Source organism: Bos mutus, chromosome 5 (assembly GCF_027580195.1).
Source record: "Bos mutus isolate GX-2022 chromosome 5, NWIPB_WYAK_1.1, whole genome shotgun sequence".
In the NCBI taxonomy this organism is placed as follows: Eukaryota; Metazoa; Chordata; class Mammalia; order Artiodactyla; family Bovidae; genus Bos; species Bos mutus.
In genome coordinates this window covers 103,452,545-103,477,889 of record NC_091621.1, presented here as the reverse complement: position 1 = coordinate 103,477,889, position 25,345 = coordinate 103,452,545, and the positions used below count along the sequence as shown (strand labels likewise).

At 58.4% G+C, this 25,345-nt stretch overlaps 1 protein-coding gene across 1 annotated transcript in view; it reads right to left on the bottom strand.

Moving 5' to 3' along the window:
• CELSR1 (cadherin EGF LAG seven-pass G-type receptor 1) overlaps positions 1-25,345 on the bottom strand; it is a 145,188-nt gene that overhangs the window by 115,020 nt on the left and 4,823 nt on the right.

The window sequence follows — 25,345 nt, the reverse complement described above, 5'->3', positions numbered from 1 at the left end:
CTGTTTCTGATGCTCAAAATCCCAAGCTGCCAGATGCCAAGGGTTCCACCAGCTCCCTTCTGGATCTTTCCGACCGGTGGGCTTGAAACCCCTCCCCTGTCTGCACATCCCCTCCCTATAGCCAAAGCCCTCCCTGCTCCTCTCCCCTGGAACACACCAGACCCCCAGAAGTGATGGTCACCCCCAACCCCAGTTTGACTTTTGTTGGTCAGGACCTCTCGTGCTGTAACTGCATCTCAGCCCCTCGCCCACAGCACTGGCCTAACAGGAGAGCTGAGCCCGTAGCCCTGGGGACACAGGACACAAGGAAAGCTCGCAGTAAAACTCTGGTGCAGGGTTTCAACCGCCTGCCGGAGACGCTCTCTCTGTGGAGCTGCTCCGGCCCCTCCCCCAGGGCTCTGGGATCACTTTCGCGGCGGCGGTAACCATGGAAACGGGCAGCCCTGCGCGGGCAGGCAGGCGGGCGGTTGATCAGTAACCTCGGGACAATGACAGCGGCGGCTCTGTGCTCATTCAGATGGCGGGGCGGGCTGAATGGGGGCCCGGACAAAGGCCACTAGCAAAATGACGCGGGAGGGCTACCACAGGGGGCGTGAATGGCCCCATAGTCGCCACAAAAGAGCCGAGGCCGGGCCACACCTGCACTCTCTGATCTTCGGGGGAATTCACAGCAAGGCCTCCCGGGGTCCTTGGTCAGATGTCACCGTTCCTGAAGGGGACTGGATCACCACCATCCCGCCTACATTCTCAGCAACAAGCGGATGTCAACTGCAGCCTCAGAGTGGAACTCACCGACGCGACCCCTGCCCAGGGTCCGAATGTCGGCTGGCCTGTGGCTGAGAGGCATGGCCGGCTCATGACCTCCCATTACACGGCAGAGCTGGCCGGGTGCACTCCAGGGCTGGCGGTGGCCCATCAGAGCTGAAAACCAGTCTGTTCGCATGACACACACGTAACATCATACTTTTAATGCCCGCCCACAAAGGCAGAACTTATAATGCTGTTTTTTTAAAGCAAACATCACCCTTTGACATTTGAACACCTCCCGTGAGAAAGAACTAAACGCATCTTTCTATCAGCTGGGAGTAACTGCCTGAGAAAAGAATGTCTGAATACTGTTTAATCCTCTCTGGCACAGTCATGGGCTCCCTGACAGGAGGAGAAAGGAACAAGATGCTTTTAAACCAAGAAGACAGAGGAGGCAGGCCAGGGATGACTGACTGCAAAGTCTCCCACAGAGGGTGAGCGGCACAGGTGTACCCCTGGGAGCAGCAAGACCACCCTCTTTGCTTAGCCTCTGATCCAGCTGGACACGCCCACTCCAAAGGCGACGAGCACTGTGCCCCTTCTCTGCCCCCACCCCCTCCAGAGGCTTGGTTACCAGCCGCTCTTCCTAGTGAGGCTCTTTCCTGGTGATGGAAGTGGTCTTGGATGTACAGGCTCAGCTAGCTCCACCGTGGGGTCCCTGGAGCTCTTGGGGACAGGACCTAAGATGCCAGTAGGCTCAGAGCCTGCCCGCCCTAGGAATGGTGTCTTGCACCCAGGAATCCAACCTGCCGGTGGTCCGGTGATGTTCGATCAACCACCAGACGCCTTCTGCTGCCTACTTCCAGTCAGGAGGTCAGCCGGAGAACGTGCCAGAAGACCCAGCATCTGCATCCAGGGGCCCTGAGTGGACACTGGGCCTGCGGGCCAGGGGCTGTGGCTGTGCTGGTGTCTGCTTCCCACTGGCAGTCAGCCTGCACAGGGACTCAGCCTGGGGCTCCCTTTCCCTCTGTCTGTGGTGGTGACATAGTGTCCTGGGACACAGAGAAGCCAGGAGTGAGAACGGCCGCAGTTCCATCAAGTCACCCCATTGAGCTACAACGATACCACTGCATTAAGAGAAGAGTTCAAAACTACAAAAGACGTGTGCAAGACGTAAGAAGGTATGCTGTATATACGGAGATCCTACAAATATACAAAGAGCAAAGGTAAATCAGTAAAAGATGAGCAACCTAATGGAAAAAGCAGATGGGCGACTCACAGAAGAAGCGGGAATGGTTGATAAACTGATGGAAAAACGATTTCCTTTCTCTCAAAACACATCAAAAAAGGAAGACACTTATTTTTATCTTCAGGATTAGAGAGGATGAAGAAGATTCATCTTTCCCATGGTGATGCAAATTCAGAGGATTTGGGTACAACTTAGTCCAAACTTTCCAAAGGCAAGGGGCAGACCTTTGGCACCAATAATTTCACTTCTAGGAATTTAGACTGGAACGTCCATGGCAATCCACTTGAAGGAGCACGTGGGGGGCAGATGGGGAGGTGAAGAAAAGAATTCCATGTATGTTTCTATCCACAGAAAAATGTATGGAAGGATTCACAGAAAACAGAAAACTATTGTGCGCTTCTGAATTATTACAAGCTTGTTTTACTCTTTAACAAGATTCTTCAGAACTTTTATAAAAGATAAAGTTAATCTATTCCACCCATCTTTCCCCTTTCCCCGCAAAGCCTGGCTCCGGAAGGACTTGCAGAGCTGCGGACAACCCCCCGGGTGCTCTGACTGGGCGCACCTGGCGAGGGAGGTCCCTCCTCCCCTCAGACTGTCTTTACTCCCCTCGTTTTCCAGACCCCACTCCACACCTGCCCCTGCCCTCACACCAGGCCCCTTCTGCAGATCAGGGGTCCAGCTCACCAGGGCCCCGCTATCCCGGCTCCAGTCCCAGCACGACTGGAAAGATCTCTCTCCCTGGAACTCCCACCCACCGCCAAGACCATCCCTCTGGGGGATGCTCCCAGAACACCCAGCACCGAAGTCTCTCCCCCAGTGACACAGAGCAACCCATTTACGCTGACGGGGTGCAGACACGCGAACTCGAGTCAGGAGCTCACTCTGACTCTCAGAAGACTTTCAGGCCTCCAGCCCATCGCCTACATGCAAACAGGCGCCGAGAGGTCCCTGGAGAGATGGGCGGTAACGGGGGGCTGGGGCCCAAGGGCACCCCAAAGATGCTGAGACAGACGCCAGCAAAGCCCATCGAGGCAGCAGACAGGCACCCACAGCTGGGGATTGCCTCCATCCAGACCCCCAACATCTGCCACGGTCTGGGGGGGGGTCCGGGAAACCGCTGGGCTCCCCTAGAGACCACGGTCACCCGAGCTCCTCCAGTGGGCAAACGCATGCTTCTCTGGGGCGCCCAAGGGGGTCCCTATGCCGACGTCCCCCCCAGCACTGGCTCTGGCTGCCCCCAACACCCGACACTCACTAGCTTCCTGCTCTCCCCTTCAGAGTGGGCAGTGGGCGTGCTGACCCCACCCCGTCACACCCCACCCCGTCACTCCCCACCGCTCAGCCCCTCAGCCCAGCTGACTGGTCCCTGACCCTCACCACCCCTCACCCTCCACCCAGGCTTCTGCAGCTGCCCTTGGGAACCTCCCTGCCCCCAAACTGGCCGGCCATGCCACCTGGTGTCCCACCCTGGCTCGGAGTGCTGGGGACCCCTGTCCAGCCAGGCAAGGGGTCCCCACTACAGGGTGGGCGAGGTGAGGGGGGGCATGCTGCCTGCTTCCTCCCTTGCCAGGCGCCCAGAACCCCTCGCAGCCCAGCACACTGCAGGAGCCCGCCGGGGACGTGCTGGCCGGCCCGGTGGGGCCCCTGCCTCCCACCTACCCCCGCCCCCGTCCAGTTCCCTGGCCATCCACCTACTGCCCTGGGTGGTGGGCTCCCCAGTGGGACGACGTGCTGGGGGGCACTCGGTGCTCAGAGAGTGCCCGGCTGGTCTGGCCCGCTGGCCCTCCACAATCACCCACCAGCCCAGGGCCCCTGAGACCCAGCCGTCGGGGGTGGACGCAGCCAGGGGTGCTCTGGAGCCTTCTGCGTGTCACCCAAATCCCATCCGATCGTGCCATGCCAGCACCGCCCTGGCCACCCCTGTGGTCCTGCCACAGCCACAGCACTGGGGATATGCATACAGCCAGGGCACCGCCCGTGGAGCGGGGACACCAGGGCGAGGGCCACCTCGGCCGAGCACAGCACCTCCAGGTCCCCTCTGTCAGGCAGCTCTCCGTCTCCATCAGGGTGGGCCGTGGGGGCAGACTCCCCTCCACGTCCTGGACACCAAGCAGGAGCCCATGTACGTGCGGGAGGGAGGAGGGGGCGCCGGCCGGGAACGCGGGGGTCAGACGGGCCGGTGGCCCTGCTCGCTCTCTGCCCTGGGGGCTCCCGCCCCCGCGGGGCCCCTCGGCCCACAAGAGTCCTTTGTGGTGTGGCATTTCACACACTCCCGTGCCTCCCCCTCTCGCTTCCTCGCCAAATTCCGAGCGTCCTGCCTCCCTTCGTGGCCCCACACCCCCTGCCCCGGACAGAGGGGCCCGGCCCCCAGCCGCTGCCACCCAGGCCACTCCCGCCCGCCCCATCCTGAGAGCTCGTCTCCCCTCCGGAGACCATGAAGTCCCGGTTTGGGTGAAATTTAGAAATGCCAGATTTCGAGGAAAGAGTCTGCGCACAGTTATAAATAGCGCATTCCCGCAGGCGCCGCTGAGAACACAGTGCAGATTGAGAAAGCGCCGGGAAGGCCGAGAGGCGTCAGCGCCGGGGAGCCGGGGGCTCCGAGGTGACCGGGGGCCGCCGGCCGCAAGGACCAGGGATGCCAGCGCCATGTCGGGGACCCTCCGGATCAGTGGGCCAGCCCAGGGTCCTTCCGTAACTCTGCCACCACAGCCCCCGGACCAGGCAGGACAAGGTGGTGACCAGCCTCGTCCTCTGCTTCGTCTTAAAGCCATTGGCACAAAGCTAAGGGGTTCTGGGTGCCCTGTCTCCGTGCTGGGTGGTCCCTCCAGTCCAGCATGCCCAGGGCCTGCTGCGGGGAGGTCAGAGGGTGCAGGCGCCCCAGCCCTCCCGCAGGCTCCTGGGGCAGGATCGGAGGACTCTGGGGTCTGGGGGGCCTGCACTGGGGGTTCCAGTGTCCACAACATCTGCAAGGCGGTCTCAACACCCCTTACATGAGGAGACTGGGGCTCAGAGAGGGTGATGCGCACCCAGGACAGCCAGGTGGGGTCACACAGCCGGGCGGGGTCGGGCTGAGCCAGCCTCTATTCCAGCTGGTACCCACAGGCCCAGCTCTATGCTGCACGGATCACTCTGCACGGCCTCCATGCAACCCGCCCCGAGCCGGCCCTACCAGACCATACACGCCGTGACCCCTGAGGGCTCCCCGAGGCCTCCCTGGGTGCCTGGGCTGTATCAGGCAAGGGGATCAAAGGCAAACCGAACACGAGAGGCAGGACCCTCTGAGCGGATGCCCAGCTCTAGGTGGTCACGTCAAGGGGGTCGGGGGAGAGGCCAGGGCACCTGCGCTGATGTCCAGGAACAGCTTTGGTTGTTGGGACTTTGGGGGCGGGGAGCCCAGAGCCTGGAGGGTGGGAGCCAGCGATGCCGTCTGGTGGAGCTTCCCTGGTGGTCCAGTGGTTAAGACTTGAGCTTCCAAAGCTGGGGGCGCAGGTTCGATCCCTGGACAAGGAACTAAGATCCCGCTCCGAGTGGTGCTGCCAAAAAAAAAACCATCCCCCAGTGCACAGAGAGTGACCAGGCCTCGGACGTCACAGTGCCGACGGGGGGAAGCTGTTCTGGGGGCCAACAGATGGCAAGCATGGGAGTGAGACAGAGGCGAGGGCCTCTGGGGTGCTCAGGAAGGACTGGACTTGGGGAATGCCCTCTGAGGAAGGAGGGGACACCTGGCTAGGGGTGAACAAGGGGTCAGCTGGTAGAGGCCCAGCAAGGGGGCCCGTGGCCCCTGGAGGCAGGGCGGGCCCCGTGCCCGGAGCCAGCGGCTGTTGGTTGGAGCACAAGCACCGGGGGCTCTCTCTTCCTCCGTTGAGCCCGCCGCCCACCACCTCCCCGGACACAGGTGACACAGCTGGAGCTTCACGGCTCCTGGCAGAGGACACCCCGTGCCCAGCACACAGGTGGCGGTGGCGGGGAGCCCCACGTCCGGAACACGGCGGGAGGCAGTGCAGTCCAGGAGGGTGAGCGTGCTCCCCAGGGTGGTTGTCACAGAGGCCGGAGACCTGGTGAGCTGGTTGGCTCTGCACCCTCTGCACGAAGCAGACCCAGACGGGCCTCCACTGGGACACCCTCAGAGTCCACCTCTGGCCCACTGCGGTGAAGTCAGAACAGCTCAGGCCTCTGCCGTGAAACACACACGTGTCGTTTAAAGCGAGGGATCCGAGGGTGAGCAGTTGAGGAAAGGAGCAGCTCATTCCAAGGAGACAGGGACTCCCCCTCCCCAGGGGTTCCCCTCGAAGGTCATTAAAGTGAGCCAGATACACCACGGTCCTTCAGGGCCCCATTGTCCCCGGACAAAGGGACGGCTCTCCAGGGCAAGGGCCCCAGAGGTGCCTCACAAAGAGCTCCATCGCCATGACAACCCCAGCAGGGCTGCAGGCAGGCGGACCGCGCGACAGCGGGATGAGCAGGGACCACCACCTTCCTCCCCGCAGACACAGCCAGAGAGAAAAGGGCTGCAGGGAAAGGCTGACCAGCCACAAGGGCGGCGGGGCTGTCCCTGGGCTTGGGGTCTGCGGCGAGGTCCTGCTCCCTCCCTTGTTCCTGAGCGCTTAGTCGCTCAGTCACGTCCGACTCTTCGCGACCCCAAGGACTATAGTCCACCAGGCTCCTCTATCCATGGAGTTTCCAGGCAAGAATACTCAAATGGGTTGCCGTTTCCTCCTCCAGAGGATCTTCCCAACCCAGGGACAAACCCGAGTCTCCCGCGTCTCCTGCGTTGCAGGCAGACTCCTTACCGCTGAGCAACTAGGGAAACCCACTTCCTCCTTTACTGCTTTTCAACATTGGAAGGATTTTCTGAGTGAGCTTTTTGAACAAACCAAGAATGCTTTTGATTCGGAAAAGCAATTTCTGTTAACAGCCCACAATAAAGCTTTAAAAGATTTAAAAAGCACAGTGTTGGGACTTCCCCAGGGGTCCTGTGGTGAGGACGCTGGGCTTCCGCCGCAGGCAACACAGGTTCAATCCCTGGTCAGGGAACTGAGAGCCCACGTGCGGTGTGTGGCCAAAAATAACAAATAAATAACGCACAGCGTCACCTTCTCCTCGTCTGTCTGCTCAGTAGCTGCTCTGGTTTTGTCTTTTCCTAGGTGCTGGTGGCTCAGATGGTAAACAGTCTGCCTCCAACACGGGAGACCCAGGTTCGATCCCTGGATCAGGAAGATGCCCTGGAGACGTGAACGGCAACCCACTCCAGTACTCTTGCCTGGAGAATCCCATGGACAGAGGAGCCTGGCAGACTACAGTTGCAAAGTCGGACACGACTAAGCAACCGTCACTTTCACTTTTCAGGCACCGTAGGTGGGATAAAAAAACATGACGAATACGGGGAAAGCAAGGCCACAGGCGCAGCCGGGTGCTCCCTCCCTGCAGACCAGGGGGCCAGCCCGGCAGGTCCACAGCCCGTAAGCACCGCCCAGGCTCCTGACAACCCCCTGGCCAAGGCTGCTAAACCCCAGCGGGGACACGGCGCGTCGCCACACCACAGCTCTCCCAAGCAGAGCGCGACACGGGGTAGACCTTCCCTGAGGTCCCAGCTTGTAACCCAACGTTAACTCTGCTCCATGTCTTTGGCGCATCAGCATACATCCATTCAACAAACACTGGCCTTCCTTCACGTCGAGCTGGGCACCCACAGCACGGACAGCCACAAGTTCTCGGGGCAGCGGGGTGGCACTCACGGTGCCACATGCCCCTGGGCACAAGAGGGCACCTCAGGGCGTCACTGAGGGCAGAAGCAGAGGGGGCGGGGGTCCCAGGTGAGCAGACGGAGGGTCAGGGGCCACGAGGGCACCACCCAATGTGGGGCAGCGTCTGGATGAGCCACTCTCTCCACTGACCAGAGGGGGCCCTCGGTGACCACCTTGCGGCCCCCCGGCACTCCCAGCCTGAGAGAGCCTCCTGGAGACCCGACACAAGCCCGGCCTCCCTCCTCACTGCCCGGCCTGCCCGAGGAACCGTGGAGTGACAGGTTCCGCTCGCTTCCCCCAGCATCAGCGGTTTGCATTCTGCCAGGACACACTTGGGCTCCCGCTGCCTCCAGGGAAGTGCGAGTCATTTCCGCGCAGAGGCCCGAGCTGGCACAAACCAGGCCCCACCCCAGCCCCACGCCCGATGGCTTCCAGTCTGCCAGACGGGGGGCACGAACTGACACATCTCACTGAGGATTTTATTCTCTGCACGTTGGACGACACGAGGGAGGCAGCACCCACAGCAGCTCTGGGTGGACCGGTCTGGCACCCCGCAGGGTCACAGCCCCCTGGGGGCCCGAAGAAGTCACGGAGCACCCTGGGGTGTCACTGAGATGCAGAGAGGGCGGGGGAGTAGCCGGGCAGGGAGATTAAGATCCAGGTTCAAAATCAGTCCCGACGGGGAATTCCCAGGTGCCCCAGTGGTTAGGACTCTGCTTCCACTGCAGAAGTCACGGGTTTGATCCCTGGTCAGGGGACTAAGACCTCAAAGGCCCCTGGGCAGGCCCACGGAGCGTCCTAAGTAAGGCTTTCAGGTTGTGGGGGTTAGCCAGCATCCTTATTCACACCAGGAAGTCCAGTGTGTCACACAAAACATCCACACGGAAAGGAAAGGGATCAGACACACTCGAGTCCCAGGCCACGTCCTCTACCATGAAACCCGAGAAGCAGACAGCAAGCTGGGCGGGGGGCATTACAGTCACGGAAGGAGATGCTGCCTGCACGCCTGCAACGCTTCTGTCCGGCCCATCGGGCCATCCCCAGGCCCAGCTCTCCCCGCCACGTGCTCCTTGGAATACGAGCCCAGAAGCGAAAGCCAGAAGCAAAAGTTCACACAGCCTCAGAGTAACAAAGCCCACGCGAATGTCCTGTGTACAGCCTGAGCCTGCTCTGTACTGGGCTCGTCCACTTTTCTCTCATCGCCCAGCCCCGCAGCGGGAACAGGCCCTTGAGAATGGACCCGCCTCTAACCTTGACTGGGGGTCTTCCCCACCCCGCTGGGCGCCAACGCCAGGGTCAAGGTTCCTAAACTGCACTGCGGGAGCCGCTCCTGAGCTGCTGAGCTGTGTGGTGCAGAAGCCCCGACATCTAAATAGGCCCCCCGGGATTCCGTCCACCGAGGCCCGCTTCACGTTCCTGTCTCCGGAGGCCCCGTCTCTCTGGGCTGCCAGCGAGTCTGATTGGACCTGGGGGGACGTGGAGAGCCCCACGTGGCCAGATCCCGGCTGCGAGGCGGGCACCAGGGTCACTCTCCCTGCCCGCGCTCTCACGCTCACAGACGGTAACTGACTCCTTTGTGCTCCCCCTCCCAAGTGTCAAGAGCAGCAAACCCTCGAGGAAAAGTCCCTCCATGGAGGAAGCCGGGGCTGCAGCGAGGAGGAACATCTGCTCACAGCTCGGGCTGAGCCGCAGAGAGAGCCTCGGGCCAGGGTGCCGGCTCTGAGTCATCCCCGCCCCTCCGAGAAGAGCAAGTCACTGCAGGCGCAGCCCTGGAGCCCCACCCCACCCCCGGGATGCCTGCCTGCACCCGCCAGCCCGCCAGCCCACTGGGCAAGCGTCTAGGCCGCTCTGGGCCTCTGGTGTCCACTCCAAACCCCACACCCCCAAGCCTGTGTCGCCTTCAGAACTCAGCGCCCCCGAAGGGCGGGGACCCACATGGGCACCCTCCTGCACTGCGGCCTCCCCCTTCCCCCGTCGAGCCCCAAGGCCCCCGGCTGGAATGGATTCATTTTAAAACCCATGATTTCCTGTGCAGAGAGTTCTGTTGCTGAAGGATTGTCCTAAGTCACTGATCCGGTCCAACCCTTGGGTGGCATGGACAGCCCACAGAAGGTGCCCACTTGTCTCCGTGGAGCAGGGGCAGAGACCGAGGGGCGGGCAGAGCAGGATGCCCGCCTCCGCCCCCTGAGCCAACTCCCGGCGTCAAATTCCTTCCTGCTTGAAATACCTAGGGTGGCTTCTGCTTCCCCAACAGCTCATCTCATTAACAAAATTAGCTTTTTTAAAAGCAGGGAAGTCTGGAGAATACCCGGAGAGTCAGATTTTCTGTGTAAAGTACGAACCGTCCCAACACTGGAAACACATCACCCAGGCTGGCCTCTGCAGTTCCTGAGGGTACAGCTCCTACAAGCAGGCTGGGAGGCGCGTGTGCCAAGTCCCAGGGCCACAGGGTCACAGGAGGGACACCTCGCTGAGACTGGGCTGCTGGGAAGGGTGACTGGGTGGCCGGGATGGCGGGGGGAGCAGAGCGTGGGTGCCCGTGGGGGCAGCAGGGGCCCCACCAGCTCAGTTCCGCCACCTGGCATCTGACCCAGGAGAAAGTGCCCCGAGGGAGGTGACCCAGGTGACTCGTGGGGGACCCTCAGTCTGGGGACTTGCTGAGCAGCCACCATGGTGCCAGGCCAGGCCTCCAGCAACCAAGGCTGAGGCCCCAGCAGATGGGAACTGAGGTAGGGCATGAGACACGGAATACCATTTAGAAACAAAACATGAAGGCCCTGATGCTGGGAAAGATTGAGGGCAGGAGGAGAAGGGGACGACAGAGGATGAGACGGTTGGATGGCATCACCAACTCGACGGATGTGAGTTTGAGCAAGCTCCGGGAGTTGGCGGTAGACAGGGAGGCCTGGCATACTGCAGTTCATGGGGTTACAAAAAGTCGGACACGACCGAGCAACTGAACTGAACTGATGAAGGCTGAGACAGCCTCAGGCCCAGACACACCTGCTCAGTCCAGGTGGAGGGGCAGGAGCTGGGGAAGGGGGTGGGGCCAGGCGCTGGATAAGCCCAAGGCAGGTGGGTTACGGGGTGGGCAGGGAAGGGCGGAGACAAGCGAACCCTAGAAGACACATGGGACAGCGGGCAGCAGTGGGCAGAGGGGACGGGGCCTGGTCAGCATGAGCTGGTGCTGCCCTGGATGGACCACAGGGCTGGACGTGAAGGATGAGACCTGAGGACTCCGATGGAGTCCAGGGCGTCATGCAAGAAGGACTGTCAGGCTCGGGGAGATCGAGGTGACCGTCCAGCCCACTCTGCCCAGGACATGCTCACCATTAGCACTGAAGTCCTATATGGTGACACCCCCGGGTCAACTCTGGTGCCAACGAGGGGCAGCAGGCAGAAGGTCAAAGGTCAAGACACAAAGCTATGTCTCCAGGCTCGGCTACAGCCCCCCAGCACAGGCCCCACGAGAACGAGGGTGGACACCAGTCTCCCTTCCCACCAGATAGTCCGCTAGAAGCAACTGGTCACAACGCATGCTAGTGACTTAACAGTACTTTGTCAAACATCATGGGCTTCCCTGACAGCTCAGTCGGTAAAGAATCCACCTGCGATGCAGGAGACCCTGGTTCGATTCCTGGATTGGGAAGATCTCCTGGAGAAGGGATAGGCCACCCACTCCAGTATTCTTGGGCTTCCCTTGTGGCTCAGCTGGTAAAGAATCTGCCTGCAATGCAGGAGACCTGGGTTCGATCCCTGGGTTGGGAAGATCCCCTGGAGAAGGGAACAGCTACCCACTCCAGTATTCTGGCCTGGAGAATTCCATGGACTACAGTCCATGGGGTCACAAAGAGTCAGACACGACTGAGCAACTTTCACTTTCACGTCAAACATCAGTAAAGTAAAACAAAAAGCGTACAAGCTAGAGTGAAGACAATATTCCCAAGCTAGACAGGAGCGATGGCTGCACAGCGCTGAGAATGTTCCACACACCACTGGCCCGTCCACCGCGTGATGCCTGGTGGGTTTCGCGTCCAGTAAGTTGTCCTGCCTGCACGCTTGTACACGGCACACAAGACCGTGCTCAGCGATCATAGCCTCGGGCAGCCAAACGGTTTCCCCCGTGTTATTAGCTGGTGGCGCTAAGGATGTATGGGCTTCCCTGGTAGCACAGCCAGTAAAGAATCTACATGCAATGCTGGAGACCCTGGTTTGATTCCTGGGTCAGGAAGATCTTCTGGAGAAGGGATAGGCTCCCATTCCAGTATTCTTGGGTGTCCCTTGTGGCTCAGCTGGTAAAGAATCCTCCTGCAATGCAGGAGACCCCAGTTTGATTCCCGGGTTGGGAAGATCCGCTGGCGAAGGGATAGGCTACCCTCTCCAGTATTCTTGAGCTTCTCTCGTGGCTCAGCTGGTAAAGAATCCGCCTGCAATGCAGGAGACCTGGGTTCGATTCCTGGCTTGGGAAGATGCCCTGGAGAAGGGAAAGGCTACCCACTCCAGTATTCTGGCCTAGAGAATTCCATGGACTGTACAGTCTCAAAGAGTCGGACACGACTGAGCGACTTTCACTTTCACTAAGGGCTTCCTCCCAAGAGGGCCGCCTCCCTAAAAGGGTCTGTTGAGTCGACCCCGAGAACACTATCAGACACTATGAGACGGCCCCGGCTGACGGGTATCACGCATGGGTGACCTTGTAACAGAACAACGGTAACGGGCGCACCCACCGCGAAGCCCCTTCTCCACCGTGACCCACCTGGGGCTCCCCACGGCCACCTCATGGCCTGTGCGCCCCGGCTCCACTCTCTCTGCCTCTCGCCAGCTCGCACGGGGTTTAAAAACAACTCTCAGGACACGGGCCACAGCCCAGGCCTGCGGCAGGAAGCTGTGCCCCAAGCTACACGGCACAGTCCCTCCTGCCGCCCAGAAGAACCTGCGCTGACCCCCCGGGTCTGACTCAAACTCGTGTCCCGGCCGGTGAGCCAGGAGACACCCTCTTTGGTTTTCAAACAGGGGTTAGGAGGGACGGACCCCGAGGCTGGGGTCGCCGGCTCCAGAGGAGGCCAACACGGAGGCCCACTGGTTCCGGGGAAGCGGGATGGAGGGCGTCCTGGTGGAGGCAGCCCTTTCCTGAGGGGGTCACTTCAAAGAGGGATGAAGACCCCTCCCAGGGCCTCCCAGCTCCAGAGAAAGGAGCTGCCACGCACCGGTTTGGCTCCTGAAAGAGCTTGGTCAGCTCTCACACTGTCCCAAAGTCACTCTGGGTTCAAAAAAAAAAATGCCAGACTGATGAGACAGAAACAAAGGTGGGGGAGAGCGAGTTCCCGCAGCAAACACAATGGCCTTCTCGGGCCAGCCGGGCCGGACAGCTGTCCCCACCCTGAAGGCTTCTGCTTCCTGGCTTCGGGGCCACCTCCCCCGGCTTCCCTCCCGAACGGACTCCATCCAGCACTATCTATGTAGCAGAAAGTGGTGCTGTCTGGACATAGAGCTGTCGGCCGCCAATTCCGCTTCCTCGGTCATGTTTGTTCCACGGTGAGGTGCCCTTGCACACGCGCTGAAACTCATTGCACTGGACTTCCCGTCACACTCTCACACACACATACATACACAAGCACACACAAACACACCCCTGACCTCCGACAGCCACGTGCCGGATGCACAGGAAACCTCCCAGAACAATAAACCTTCATATTTTCCATTTTCTCTTCTCTGAAGATTTGGAAGGAATTTCGATTGCACAGTAGAGAATTTTCCATGCTTAGAAGACAGGATGGATCAGAAAGGCCACTCCCACAGCCGGGCCCCTTGGCATCAGGCACAAAAGGCAGAGCTGGGGGCACTGTCATTGAAAGCACACTCACCCGCCGCACACCCACCCTCCGCTGAACACACACTCTGCACCCCTGCTGCCCGAACGGGACCTGGAAGCGAGATCCAAAGGCCACCACGGCTTCCTAAGCGCAGGGACAGTGCGGGGCCTGTGGGATCGCAACCAACACGGGACCTCAACCAGTGTGATATTCAGTCTAATTAGAGGAGTTTGAGGGGAAGAGAGAAGAGCGCAGGGTCCCGATGGGTCACTACAATAAGGAGACCCATGCTGTGTTTCGGGTGTTCCGGTGGGCAAACTGTGGGTTCCACTGGGAAAGTTCCATCACCTGATTTCACACAAAGAAATCAGTTACACGCATGAGTATGCAGCAGGTGCTGTAGTGGGTTGAACTGTGTGCCCCGAAAGATACGACCAAGTCCCAACCCCTGGTACCCGTGAACGTGACCTGATTTGGAAATAGTATCCTTGAGGATGTGATGAAGATATAAATTAAGATGATGTCATCCAGGAGACGATGGCTTCCCCAGGGGCTCACTGCTAAAGAACTCGCCTGCAATGCAGGAGCCATAAGACATGGGTTCGATCCCTGGGTCGGGAAGATCCCCTGGAGGAGGGCATGGCAACCCACTCCAGTATTCTTGCCTGGAGAATCCCATGGACAGAGGGAGCCACAGGCTCCCTCCCATGACAGGGGAGCCTACAGTCCACGGGGCTGCAAAGAGTCAGACGCGACTGAGTGACTGAGCACTCACAGCACAGCACATCTAGGAGTGGGAAGTGTCAGTCGCTCAGTCGTGTCCGACTCTTCGTGACCCTATGGACTGTATCGCACCAGGCTGCTCTGTCCATGAAATTCTCCAGGCAAGAATACTGGAGTGGGTTGCCATGCTCTCCTCCAGGGGATCTTCCTGACCCAGGGACAGAACCTGTGTCTCCCGCACTGCAGGCAGAGTCTTTACTGTTTGAGCCACCAGAAGAGTGGGGTGGGCCCTGAAGTCAATAGAGCTGGAGGGACTCCCCTGGTGGTCCGGGGTAAAGACTCTGCAGTTCCAGGGCAGAGGGCTCGGGTTCGACCGCGTTCGGGGAACCAAGATCCTGCGTGCCGCTCAGCCAAAAACAACAACAACTCAGCAGAAGTAGAGTTGCTGAGTAGAGTTCTTATGAGTGAGAAGAAGACGCAGAGACACCCGGAGGAGGAGGCCAGGTGGCAACTGAGGCAGACACACTGGAGTGATGTTCCTGCAGACTGGATCCCAGCAGCCCCGGAAGAGGCAGGAAGACCCTCCACTGACAGCTTCAGAGCAAGCACCTGCTGACCCCTTGATTTCGGATCTCTGGCCTCCGGACCGTGAGAAGATAAACGCCTGCTGTTTGAAGGCGCCAGTTGTTGGGGGTGGGGCTGGACTTTGTTACGGCAGCCCCAGGAAGCCAACTCAGCAGGCCTCTAACCACAAAGCACGGGTCCAAAGAGAAGCGGCCAACCCTCCGACTCAGTCTAACAACCGGCCGATCACAAGTCCCTTGGCTTCCGAGGCTGGTGTGGAGCCCAGGCTGAAGCCTGTAAAAGTCTGTAAGTGAAGCCAGGACCCTGCAGAAGGGACACAGAGAGGACTGGGCTCAGCAAGGAAGCCACAGCTCAAACCGTCTGTGCGCAGCCCCAGCAAAGCTCTGAAGGGAACAGGAGGCTGCGGACGTGCCCAGTGGGGATCCCACACAGGACAGTCCAGAGCATTCCCAGGATGCTGCCTGAATCTCTGCCCTGCTCAGATCTGGGGGGACGGGGGTGAAGGCTCCAGCTGGCCCTGAATCTCTGCCCTGCTCAGATCTGGGAGGATGCGGGGGTGAAGGCTCCGGCTGGCCCTGAATCTCTGCCCTGCTCAGATCTGGGAGGATGCGGGGGTGAAGGCTCTGGCTGGTCCTGACCGCATGACCCTGGGACTTGTCAACCTCAGCACCAGAGGCCTGGGGTAACTCTGCTCCTCAATCCCCACGACACGGCAGCTTCCAAGCCCCTCTCTGAGACTAGTCACGCCCCTCCACCCGTCGGGCCCCAGAGCCCCATCAGTCGGACCTGCCCAAGCCCCAGCTCACTTCAGACCTTCCTGAGAAGCCTCACCCCACCGCCCCACCCTACAACATTCACTACTGTGCTCCCTCTGTGACTCCTGAAATCCATGCCTATGGGGGTCTCATCCTGACCCAGATGCCTCCCCTGGAGACTCCCCTTTCTTGGGGAGGCGGTTCACGAAAAAGCCCAGAACCTCTTCCTCGGGCCACCAGCTCTCTTGAAAGTCACAGTGGTGGCTGCAGACATCCTGAGTGTACCGAACGCCACTGAAGCGTCCACTTTGAAATGGTTTATTTATGCTACATGAATGTCACCCCAGTAAACACGGAGAAGAGATCACATCTGATTGCTTAGATGTGTCAGAATGCCAGCCAAGTACGCCTGGACCAGCACACGTGCCGAGCTGTGGTGGGGTCGGGGCCAAGGGACAGGGCAGGGCTGGGGAGAGCAGAGCCCCTCACACGCGGGAGGGGCAGCAGTGTCTCGACCCCTCTGCTGGTCTCCCCCCAAGGCACCGGCCTGTGGTCTGGATTCACCCCTCTGCTGGTCTCCCCCCAAGGCACCGGCCTCTGGTCTGGATGCCAGCCCTGAGCTGACCTCCTCCCCTGGGGACACCTGGGGACCCAGGCACTGAGCACCCTTCTGCTTACCCTGGGCCTTAAGATCCACGTTCATCTTTGCGGCTTCTCATATATAGTTAAACATCAAAGAGATTTTACCCCTGTGCCAGACACAAAATTATATGACCATGTCTGCCCCTTTTGCTGTTTACAAGACAGAGGTTAAGAGTTCAGGAACTCGCAGAATGAGAGACCTGGGCTCTGCAGGGTCCATCTGGATGCTGTCAGGACCCAAAACAGGACAAAAGGGATCAGGGCACTGCCCTCCGGGCAGGGGGACCACAGATCAGAGGCACCTGCTCCCATCTGGCCAGCACCTGAGTGACCAGAATAATTCTGCTTTGTGGCACTTAAAAAAAAAATTATCGTAGGATATACATAAAATTTGGGCTTCCCCTGTGGCTCAGCAGTAAAGACTCCACCTGCAATGCAGGAGATCTGTATTCAGTCCCTGGGTCGGGAAGATCCCCTGGAGCAGGGCATGGCAACCCACTCCAGTATTCTTGCCTGGAGAATCCCTTGGACAGGGGAGCCTGGCGGGCTACAGGCCATAGGGCCTCAAAGAGTCAGACACGACTGAAGTGACTTAGCATGCACGCACACATGAATTTTAATGTTTTAGTCATTTTAAAATCTACAGCTCAGAGGTACTAAGTACACTCACATTATTGTGCAACCATCAACACCATCCATTTCCAGAGTTCATCTTGCAAAACTGAAACTTTATACCCATCACAAAACCTCCCCCCATCCCTCTCTCCCAGCCTTGGTAATACTCATTCTTTAAAAAAAAAAAAAAAGTATTAAATTTATTTGGCTATGCTGGGTCTTAGTTGCGCTACACGGCATTTTCCTTTCTCTTTTTTTGCCAGCATGTGGGATCTTTGGTTGTGGCATATGGAATCTAGTTCCCTAATCAGGGGTCGAACCCAGGCCACTACATAAGGAGTCTTAGCCACTGGACCACCAGTGAAGTCCCTGCTTTTTATCTCTACGTATTTGACCACCCTAGAGTCTCATATACGCCTACAAAAAAGCTGGTCCTTTGGTGTCTGGCTTATTTCACTGAGCACAATATCCTCAAGGTGCACCCCCGTGGCAGCCTGTTTCAGAATCTCCTTCCTTCTTAAGGCTGAATAATATTCCGTGGTGTGTACAGGCCACTTTTGCCTATCCGTTCATCCACCAAAGGACGCCTGGGTTGCATCCAGCTTTGGCCATTGTGAATCATGCTGCTGTGAGCTCGGGCATTCAAATACCTGTTGAGTTCTTGCTTCCGCTTCTTGTGGGTATGCACCCACAAGTGGGATTCCTGGATTCTGTGGCAGTTGAGGAACTGCCTACCACACCTTTTCTGCAGCAGCTGCACCATTTTACATTCCCAGCAGCACACAAGGGTTCTGATTTCTCCACGTCCTGGCCCACAATTGGTATTTTCTGTTTTGCTTTGTGTTCACAATGGTCATCCTGAAGGTGGGAGGCGGAGTCCCACTGCAGCCCTGATCTGCGTTTTCCGAGGGATCAGTGATGTTGAGCATCTCTCCCCGCGCCTGTGGACCATCTGTCTCTCTTCCTGGGAGAAGTATCTGTCAAGCCCTTTGCTGACTTTTTTATCTGGCTGTTTGTTTCTCTGCTGTTGGGTTGCTAGAGTGCTTAATATATTCTGAATAGCAATCCCTTATCAGATACAGGTTATGAAAATATTTCGTAAGCACTTTTACATGTGATCATTTCTCAGCACGTGCAAGGTGAGAAAGTACAAGAGAGAAAAGTTTCCCAAGCCACAGCTCAAGCTGCACTGCTGTTCTTCCTATCCTTCGTTTCTAGAAGGACACAGGGTCAGGAGCAGGGGTCCTGGGCAATGACCAACCCGCCCCGCCCCCCCGCCCCCGCTGCAGTGTGGGCCCCGAGAGGGCCGCCTGACCAGCGTCAGAAGTCGGCGCCTGTCTCTGCTGCCCCCTGAAACTTTGTGCTCTCTCAACACCAGAGACGGGTCACAGCCCCGAAAAGGACAGCTGCTGGGACAGCGGCCGCATGCGGCCGTCCCCACCGCAGGCCGCACAGCAGCTCAACTACTGCACTTCACAGAAACCGTCCCGCGACCATCAGCTCACTGATGAAAATTTATTACCCTGCAAGAGGGCTCTTATCTCCAAACACTTAGAGCACGGCTTTGTTTACATGACTTGCTGCCAGTTTACCTTAACCAAGTGTCATTTAGATTAGGTATTTTTAAAATCCTGAAAAGATAAGAAAGATACAGAACCAGCAGTAAAAACAGACTTTTAGGAAAGAAAGAAAAGGCTTGATTGACAGATGGCGGGAGGGAAGGCAGGTGGGGGCGCTCCCTGACCCGCAGAACCTGTGCTCCCGGGGCACATCAGACAGCTGCTCAGGCACGTTCCTCATCGGTGTCCGCCGCTTCTGCCCAAGGCTCTGACCCCTGCACCGGCCCTGGGTCCTGCCTGCACCTGGAGCACACCAGTCCTGCACGCCACAGCTCCCTGCGATGCGGCTCCACCACAGGAGGCCCCATAGAGGCTCAGGGGCAGCTCCCCACCCTGCTCGCCCGAGGGGCAAGGGAGTGCTCCCACATGACTAAGCATGGAGCACACGCGGCCCTCAGCCTCCCAGCCTGGACAACGGGCCGCCACACGGAGCTTCCAGCCTCGGCGCCCCCTCACCTGCACTCCCCCGTCCAGGGCCTAGCTGCTGGCCAAAGGGGGAGATCGAAGGAGGTGGTCAGCACAGCGGTTAAAGCACCTGGACACCAGGGACACCCTTCCCACCACAACCAGCTTGCCGGCCTCAGTCTCTCTGCTGTGTAATGGGCATTCTCTGAGATCCAAGCGAGATGACGCGGGCAGGGCCCAGGCACGCAAACCGGAACAGTGGTGACCGTGCTCTCCTGTGACCCCCCGGACCCCCTGTCCGGCTCTGAGGCCAGCCTCCTCCTGCACCACAGGCCTGCTGGTCCTCGGGGCCGGGCTCTGACCCCTGACCACGAAGCCACAGCAGAGAGGAGGCAGGGGGCCAGCGGGTACGGCCAGCGAGGGGGATGGTTCGGGGAAGCCCACAAGCCCCCAGCTCCCCAGAGCTGGCACAAGCCTCACAGGGGCCCCGGAGCGCCCACACTTTCAGCAGAGACACAGTGACAGGAGAGGGGCCGGACAGCTCGTCTCACATCCCCACCTAGAAAACGGAGGCTCCGCAGCCTCACCCACGAGATTCAGGGAGGAGGTACACCAGCTCACCTGCTCACCCGAGGGTCACCTGTCCTGGCGGCGCCAATGGAAAAGCTTGTGGAAAGGTGGCCACAAGGCTGGTCCCCACAGCCTCAGCTGCCGACCTGCCAGGCACTGTGGACCCGACATCGTGATGTACACCAGCCAAGGGCTAGAAGGACACCCTGGCATGGGGTCCCCATCCTCTGTCCCTCCCAAGCGCTTGCACAAGCCCCCAGTCATGAGGGAGCCCCTTTGTGGCCCCCACGCCTCCATGTGAGAGCAAAGGGGAAAACCCAGGGTGGGCTAGCTGAGGGAAGGTGATTCTACAGTTTGCCTTCAAAGCAGTTGTCAGGATCGTGTGTGTACACATGTAAGTGTGTGTACATGTGTGTATTACGTACACATGTGTACACGTGTGTGCATGTGTGTGTACGCGTGTAGGTGTGTGTGCCTGCGTGCATGTATATGTGTGCCATGTGTGCACGTGTGTTCATGTGTATTGCATATACGTGTGTATAAGTGTATACATGAGTATCTGTGTGCGTGTGTATATGCCTGGGTGTACATGTGTACCTGTGTGTACATGTATATCCATGTGTGAGCACGTGTACATGTGTGTGTGTGTACATGTGTGTCTGTGTGTTTAAGACAAAACCACCGCCTCTATTCAGAACATCAGGAGAGTATGGACAGAATGTTGAGGATGATAAGCCCTTGCGTTGGGCTTTTCCCAGCTCTGGAATGTTCATTCCCTAAAAGGTGCCTGATTAGCCAGGGAGCCACAAGTTCTTACCTGAAGCAAAAGCAGGAGAATCCAGACACTGGAGTTTTCCTGGGAAAAGAAAAAGCAGCCCATTCCTTCCACCTGGGGCCAAGCCTCCAGGGGAGGAGAGGAGACTGAAAGTGCGATGTGAGGGGCTGCGCTGTTTCCGCACCAGCGCCCCCCGGCCCTCCCCGGGGACCACAGGTTCGCTGAGCACCTGCTGTGCGCCGAGCCTCAGGCCCGCAGGGCACAGCCGAGGGCGCCCCGGGGTCCTCAGCCGTGTTATCCCCTCTGTCCCCACAAGCGGGGTCCCTACCCACGGTTCCTCAGGCTACCAGGGTGACCCGCCCAGACCAAGCACGCAGAAGGAAGAGGGTTCCTTACCATCCCCCTCCACCCACCGTTCAGAGAGGGCTCACAGGAGAGTCTACGTGTTCAGGTTACGGAAGAAAAACCAAAACTATTTCCCCCAGGGCTGTGAGCTGGAAAAAATCAAGCCGTACCTGGGAACACTCTCTGCACTCTCTGCCCCACATGATAAAATCGACTTCTGTTCGCAGCACATAAGTGCTGGGGGAGATGCAGGCTCTGTGGTCCCAGCCACACCACACGTCCCGGGGCACGGCCTCTGCTGGAGGGGCGGGGGGTGCCCAGCACCCACCCAGCTGGTTCCTCAGCGGGTCTCTGCCCGCCGGTGTCCCCCAGGTGGGCAGGTGCATGCGTGCATCAGCCCAGCCCAAAGGGGACTTCCCACAGCGTCACCAGGTCGCCAGCACCAGTCACCTTTCCCGACGTGACTTCAGCTCCACGCCTCCTTCCCAGGGGCTCGTGTGGCCGCAACTTCTCCCAGGTTTTAAAAAAGCGGTTTCTCTGTCACCCTTGCTGGTGGGTGGGGCCGGAGACCTCGGGTCACTGGGCGGGCAGCGCGGAGACGGGGGAGCCGGGTCCACCCGCTCCTGCATTAGGTCCTCAAGCAGACACAGAGGCTCCCATCCCCACCCCAGTCCCGCAGCCCCTGGTGCACGCAGCTCGGCCACAGCAGGCCCGCAACTGCCCCTGACGCTGATCCCCAGCCTGGTCCAGTCCACGGCTCCCCAAAGGGGCCCGCGCCTGCGACAGGCGGCCCGCACAGGCGGGTGGAGTACCAGGAGGGCGGTACACGTTAGCTCATCGACCCCTCTCCACCCTCAACTCCACCCGCACTCCCACGGCCATCCCGCCTCCCCTCTGAGCCTCCCCGGCGCCCGCTGACCCAGTCGTCCACCCCGCAAGCCCCTCTCCACCCTGGCTCTCAGGGAGACCACCAAGGACCTCCTCTTGGCCAACCCAAAGTGACTTGGCCTGAGGCCCCCTGGACACCAAAAGGCATCGACCACTGCTGACCGCTTTCCGGCGCTCGCTCTACCTCGGCCCCCTGGCCTGGCACCCTTGATTTCTCTCCTCCTGCGGGGTGGTTATTCCAGCTCCAGTTCTCAGGCAGGTTCAGCCTGCCTGACAGGCCACTCAGGCCAGGCCCCCACGCCCCCAGGCTGGACCTGACCCCCATCCCCATCACAGCCCAAGTGCCCTGCCGACGGGTCACTGACCACCCACGGCGTGCTGGTCCAGATTGTCACCCCCAAGGCCGTGCAGCCCACCTCTGGCTGTGACCCCAGCTGCTCTCCCCGGCCCGAACCCACACGTCCCACCATCTTCACGACAACGCCTAAGGGGTCCAGCCACACAGGGTCCACAGGGTCCGGCCCCCCTGCACACACTTCGTCACCCAGCTTCCTCTGCCTGTTTCCAAAAGCACAGCTCGTGAGCCGCTGCCCAGAGTTCAAATCCCAGTGCCAGCAGCCCAAGCCGGAGGCCCTGGAGGCAGGTCCAGCCTGTGCCAGGGATGCCTTCTGTGGATGAGGCTGCTGCAGGAGCAGGCCTAGGGCTCAGATGGGCAGCATGAGGTCAGGGGCGGAGGGGGGAGGAGGCTGAGGGGGGGAGGTGTTCCCAGCAGGCGGGGCAAGTCGGCTGATCAACCCCACCTCACTCCCACATCTGACCATCTAGCCTCCCGAATCCCCTCCATGCACCATGCTCACCCTAGAGCCATGTTCCCAACAGCAGTTCAGGGGAGGGGGAGATTTGCCCCACCCACCCCCACCCGCCACCAGGAGGGCGCATCACCCTCACTGTGGTTAGGGGCTTCCCCAGCCCACCCTCCCCTTGCAGTCACTTTGCTGTTTACCCACTGTCCCCACCCAACCTCCTGCTCAGGGCCAGGCACACAGTAGGTCTAGCACACAGTAGGTGCTCAATAAACAAACACTCCCTTGTTTCTGAGCCAGTGTTTCTGAAAGTAAGTACATTAACAGGACACTACCTCCAGGGCTACTGAAGCCCCGAGACGGTTAACTGCTTCCCCAGGTGCCTAAGTCTTCCAGGGCCGGTTATGTCACCGGAGAATGCAGCTCGACAACTGACGTGGTTAAGCTGGTCTGATCCTTTTCCACATGGCGAGAAGCAGAAAAGAAACATAATGCTTGCCTCCAGACACCGCCTGGTACTATGCCCACCTCGCTATTTCCTTGTTGGCAGTCGCTGTCCCTGCGATATCCTGGATTTAACTCAGAAAACACATTTTAAACCTTTATCAAGCCTAGACAACTTTATCCTATCGGCTCCCCACCGAAGTAAGCGGGTAAAGGTTATTCAGTCTCATTGTTTCATGACTTTTGAGATTTGCTGACACCTCTGAATGATTCACGGCCCGACCACTTTTACCCCACCAACGATGCCCTTACCACCCCAAAGGCCCTCAGGCCCAAAGCACGGGTCATTTTCCCCCAGTGCTGCGCTCCGTAACGTGAGACTCACGCCTCGACACCCAAAGGCACACACGTGCCCAGGTGGGTATTTAAAACGTCCGTTCGCTAAATGAGCAGCTCCTAGGAGAACTACCCAAGGGGCTCCACGTGTGACCCCATGGGCTGCAGCACGCCAGGCTTCCCTGTCCTTCAATATCTCTCCGGGTTTGATGGCTCCCCTCCCACTGAATGCTAAATCTCATTCAAAACTGTCCCATGTAAAACTAACACCGTGTATCACCAGATGCTTTCTAAAAATGGCGGAGATTTGAATGTGACGATATTTAGAATTCAGAGAACATCGGGGTTTTGTCCCTGGTGGGCTACACAAAACCATCAATGCTATAGGCTCCCAGACCATACTAAGACCCCCATCCAGGCACATGGAGCTGCCCTCCTCCCAAGCGTGTCCATCTTGGGTACCACATACCCCTTCCAATCCTGTGCACCTTCCCAGCGGGCTCCTCTCCTGAAGGCACCCAGCCTGTCCTCAAGGTCTCCCACAAAACCTAGTGGATGGCTGGGCTCTCTTGACAGCAGCTCCAGGGCGGTAACAACTGCAGATTATAAGCTGCTAATAACTCCAGCTCCAGGGCGCCAGAAGCTGTAGGGTAAGGCTGTAAACCCGGAGAAGCCAGTAACACTTCAATGAAAGCAGCAGAGTTTGAAACCACAGCTTTCCCACTGTTTCTTAAAAAAGAAAGAAAGAAAACCTAAGATTCTGACTCCGGTTAACTCAAAGTCTGATCTCCTTGCTTTGTTCCATTTCTACACACAGCCGTGCTGTTGGGAGTTACAGCTTTTACAGTTTCTAGTATTTTGTTCTTCGAAGTATTAACTAGTTGTCAAACGGCTGGAGGGCTGTGTAGGATCCCAAGGTGCCTACTTCATTATTATTTATTTAATTCTTTGGCTGCATCCCAAGGCATGTGGGTTCTTAGTTCCCCGACTGAGGACTGAACCCACGCCCCCTGCATGGGAAGCGAGCAGTCTTAACCACTGGATGGTCAGGAAAGTCTCGAAAGTCTACTTTAAACCAGAGCATTGCAATAATTCGCCGTAGCAACTAATTCCTCACAACGTCTCTCTCAGGTAAGAGGGGAGGGTTTGGGTCTCGGTTGGATGCCTGGAGTTTCTGCTCGCCAGCAGAGTGACCCTGAGGCAGTGACTTCACACCTCTGAGTCTCAGCCTCTTCATCTGTATAATGGGCACAGCATGATGCCACTCGCATCCCAGGTACCGGATGGATAAGTGACAAGGCAGTAAGAAGAGTTTACAAAAGTGCTTGAAGTCCGGCTCCAGGTGACCACCACCAACTGGGAGGTGGACAGGAGGCCTCAGTGCCTGGCAGACTCCACGGGCTTCAGAGCCCAGAGCTGGACCACTGGATGTTCACTACACAGCACGGAGCGCCCGGCTCACCTTCCAGTGCGGTCCTGGCTGTGGGCCCACCAGGTAGACAAGACAGCCCTCAGTTCCCAACCTCCAAAGACTGAAATCCATCCTAAACCCCTTAACCAGACATCACGGGCCGGGGAGGGCCACACTCCTGATGCTTCGGACACAAACACCCTCGCTCCCAGCAAGCTCCGGTTCCCACAAAAGCACCATGTCCCACGTAAGTTCAAAACCCTATGATGTTGCCAAGACACTTTTATATAGGCTAAATTTTCCACTCTGCTCTACCTAGCAGATACAGGGGGAAAAAAAAATGAAAGCGGAAATTTGTGAGAGAGACTTTTTAAAAAAATTATCGTTGCTCAGAAAATCCACAACCCTGATTGACAGTTCTCCTTAAGGCTCTATTCCATATTCTCTACACACAGTCACAACTTCACAAAACCCACGATATTCACCTGCGGGTAGACTAGGCGGCCGAAGTCAATGTCGCGATACTGCACTGCCTCCAAACTGGACCTGCAGATACCAGCTTTTATAAGCAAACAGCTGGAACCTACATGCAATACAATCCCTGATATATGGAGAATTATAGCAAAACGTGGAAACAAAATAAATCCGAGAAGTAACTTGCTAATTCATCCAGGGGTATGCTGCATTGTAATAATTTATCATTTAAACAACTCATCTGAAATATTGACTCAACTGCACAGATCGCAGCCATTCTTGATGACGGTCTCGTCTCCTAGTTAAGGTCACGGCCTGCAGGAGCCACCTGGGGTCTCTTGACTGTCCCCCCCCCCACCCACTCCCCTTCTCTCTTCCTTGTCCTTCTATCTGCCCCCC